We start from the raw sequence: 4,050 nt of genomic DNA, 5'->3' as shown, positions 1-4,050 counted from the left end.
TGCAGAAAAATCTTGTGTTTATTGCTAAGGATCGTTTGACTCCTTGCTCAGCAAACATTTATTCAAGTATAAATATCAACTTCAAAAGAGAAACACAACACCCACAACCAAAACCTACATCCGCATAGCTAAACACATTGAGAGAAATGGCTGCAACATTTGTTTTTTTTGAGAGATGTCCGCCCTTACAAGACGGCATGGAGAGTGCAAGTGAAAGTCCTTCACTTGTGGCGTCAATACACAAGCAGCACTTCAGAAACCCTGGAGCTGATCTTGGTTGATGAAACTGTAAGAATCAAATCATAAATTTTCATTATTTTAATGTCTTACTCACATGAATCTTACTATTAACTACTTTAATCATTTTACAGATTGAAAATCCACGCATCAGTCAAAAAAGACTTGGTTAATAGGTATGTTAACCATCTACCTATTGGTGAATGGAGGTTCATAGAGACATTTTCTCTAACACATGCCAGTGGACAATTTCGTCCCACAAATAATCTTTACAAGATGAGTTTTGTTAACGGGACTATGGTTACAAGAAGTGATCCTAAATCTGAATATAAACTTATAGATGTGGTTGGAAAAGTTGTGAACATTGGTGAGATGGAACTGCTTGAAGTTAACAACAAGTCAACTTCCAAACTTGAGTTCGAGTTGAGAGATGAGAGGTGATATCAGGATTTTTGTCTCCTTTCTACTTATTTTTAAAATGTCTAATACAAATCTCTTAATTACTTCACACCTCCTATTATTAGTGATGAGAGATTGTCGTGTACCTTGTGGGGTTCCTACGCTGAACGTCTTTACCAAACCTGCAAAGCTAACGGTATCATTGTTGTCTGCGTCCTTAGGTTTGCCAAAATCAGATCCTACAAAGGTAAAAACTGTCTACATTTAGTTATAAAATAAATATAACATGGTATTATTGTCTAGATTTGATATTATTAACTAGCGGATATATCATTTGCAGGGTTAAAGAGTGTCTCTAATGCATTTGATGCTTCACAGCTTCATATCAACTGCAGGGTTAAAGAGTGTCTTCAATGCATTTGATGCTTCACAACTTCACAAAAGCCAAGGCCAATCACTAGAGAAGGTGGTACTTTATTTGCCAAAACCAGTGTTCTCTCATGGTCAGCTCTATGTGTTTTATCTAGGGTTATTTCTAAGAAAGGGTTGAAAATTTTGATCATTAACAAGGAAGGAAAGATTGAAAGACAAACTACTAATGTGGTTTTCAAAGAGGTGTTTCAGAATTTGGATTGAAAATGAAGTTCACTACAAGAAACGTTTACTTGAATTCTGGTATGTTTGCTTTACTTTGTTATAATGCATTCATTCTATATTTCAAACAGAAATTTTCTAATCATGACATGTTTCATCTATGGGGAGGAAAAGAAGGAAATTGTCGGTTTTTTCTCAGTTACAAATCTTAAAAGTCTACCAAACAAACAAGGATTTTACTCTATATTTTACAAGTTTTATTTACTTATATTGTTTTTGATTTCCAAATAACTATACTCCGTCTATGATATGGTTTTTATGGGTGTATAATTCACCAACTTACTATGTAATTTAGACGGCATATAAAAACATACTAACACTTATTAAAGTTTCGAAATAGATAGGAAGACAGTAATAACTTACAAGATGGTTTGAAGAACATACAAATATTATACCCAATTCCTGCTAAGGGTTAATGAAAAGCATTTCAGTATGTAATGAAAACCTGCAAAAGGAATCTACCATTAATGTTCTCAATTAAGAGAGATGAGTTTTACCATATCTTTTAATTTATATTTCTGATAATAATGTTAAGTACCATTAACACAAAACCTGCAAAAGAAATCTACTTGAAGTCAATTCTAACAAAGATGTCAATGAGAAATATAAATTGAGTACAAATATATAAAATCTGGGATTATTCACTTATCTTTTATCCCAGATTTTCTCTACACACATACACTATCTAAATCGTAGCACAGCTACCTGCATATATATAAAAGGTGTTAAACCAAAATTACCTAAAACTTAAAATATCACAGTTAGAGAATTCTGAAAATAACATCGAAATATCTTATCTCTTCTATTGATCCTCAGATCTGTTCATGCATATATTGATGTTTCTTATTAACCCGTGAAGATGAAAACAACACAAAGTAAACTGCAATAGAAAATGTTGAACTGCGTCAGTTGTGTGGAAGATAAGACCAGCCAAAAAAAGGAACAGTAATGTTAGTCTCTTATTTTTTGTCGACAATAATCAACCGTAGTTCACCCTTGGCTTCAAAGTTTCCGTACATGACCAACAACATCGTCTCCGCTATGAATCAAAAAATAAAAAAAGTCGTCAATTAAGGATATGAGTCATATATGGTAAGAAGTAATCAGACCAATACTACGAATCACTATACCAGATTTGTTTTGTAGAAATTGGGAATCTCGATTTTAATAAAATCAGCCCAAACTCATACATGAATTCATCCATATTCATAAGAAATTAGACAGAAGCGGAAGTTCCAAAAAAATGATCTTGCGAACCTAAATCCCACATGAAGTCATTGACGAGGGATGTTGATGTATGAAATCGACAATATAAATAATACGAATATTAATGGGATAAATCGGAGCTGGTCCTTTTATTAACCAAGAATTGAAGGTGTGAGTTTACGGAAAATACAATTAAAGATCTAAACGCTATTAATACGATAATAATTGCTCTTTTCTTTCTGATTGCCAAGATTTTGGATCTAGAGCTCTGACAATGACATCTGGTATATATAGTGGGCCATCAACCTAGGGCTCCTTCTGTTACCTCCGCAAATGACAATTTTGCCCTTGTGGCCAGATGGGCCAAATCTATGACTTCAAGCCCTAAAATCTTGTGGACTACTTGCTTGGGCCTCTTTAGATGTTAGGGGGCGAAGCCCATATCCAACAATGGTCCCCGCCTAGTCCGATGAGCGATGGCTTGCTTGAGCTCGTCGGGTACGATTCGACGTCTCCGAGTCCATCTTGTGAAAGGAACGGAAGATTTTAGGAGCTTCGCAACCATCCGGATAGTTCCAGGAAGTATAGTGCGTTGCACACAATTTTCGAGACATCCGGAGAGTTCTGGGATGAAAAGTGTGTTGCGCACGTTTTTTTAGGTATGGTGGATTTTGAACAAAAGTTTTGAGGGTTCTATGCGTAGCTGTGTTCGTCGATCGGATCTCGTGGCTCCAAAGTCACGTGTGAAGATGGTTGAAGGTACAAACGTCTCGTCGTGATGATGGTCGTTGCGATGGCTTGTGTCGCGATGGCTTGTGAAACATTCAAGGCTTTGGCGCGATGGAGAGGTGGCGCGCAGAGTCAAAACACGTGCTGGTCTCGGTGCCTCGTCTCGTACGTCTGTTCTCAGAGGAGCCTTGGGTTTGTTGAGCGTTTAACAAGTATTGGCATAGAGCGGCTTGATACGAAGCATGGAGCGACTTGATACGAGGCGTCAAGCTTGATACGGAGCGTGAAGCGACTTGATACGAGGCATGAAGTAACTTGATACGAGGCGTGGAGCGACTTGATACGAGGTGGGGAAAAACCGTGGCGTGTACACCATTGCGGGACGCAGCTGGAGCAATGTTTGGTGGCGCCAGCAGGTTTACGGTGGAGGACGATGGCGCATAGGAGCCAACTGCTTATTCTTTGCAGCACGCGGTGGCGTGGTGGAGACTATGTCGTACGTGAGATAACTTGTTGCGCGTGATAAGTGTGCTCGAGCATGCGTGTGGGCGTGATGGTGTGATACGCGTTGTTCATGGGCAAGCTGATTGTCGGTGAGATCGAGGAGATAACGAGCCACGAGGTGACGAGCTTGAGGGTTGGCGTGCTAGATGGCGTCCTCAAGGACTTGTCTTGGTGCCTTGGTTTTTTGGTCGTGGTCAAGGCTTATGCCGTCGAGTCTCCGCGAGATCGAGGCTTTTGCTAACGAGGTGGCGTAATGGATATCATACTGGAATGCGTATTTCTAGTGGCGAGATGACAAGGATGAGGTCACGATTCTTGGTG

At 38.9% G+C, this 4,050-nt stretch overlaps 1 long non-coding RNA gene across 1 annotated transcript; it reads right to left on the bottom strand.

Moving 5' to 3' along the window:
* On the bottom strand, positions 1-2,329 carry LOC147929598 (uncharacterized). Its single transcript, XR_015577463.1, has 3 exons — positions 1,654-2,329; positions 783-875; positions 1-286 (listed from the first exon to the last, which is right to left on the bottom strand). It is a non-coding gene; the product is annotated as an uncharacterized LOC147929598 (long non-coding RNA).
* Positions 2,330-4,050: the final 1,721 nt, after the last annotated feature.

The sequence above is a fragment of the Camelina sativa genome, chromosome 13 (genome assembly GCF_030686135.1).
Source record: "Camelina sativa cultivar CO46 ecotype springtype chromosome 13, ASM3068613v1".
NCBI lineage: Eukaryota > Viridiplantae > Streptophyta > Magnoliopsida > Brassicales > Brassicaceae > Camelina > Camelina sativa.
Note: the sequence above shows the minus strand (reverse complement) of the source record. Positions and strands in the feature narration are given on the sequence as shown.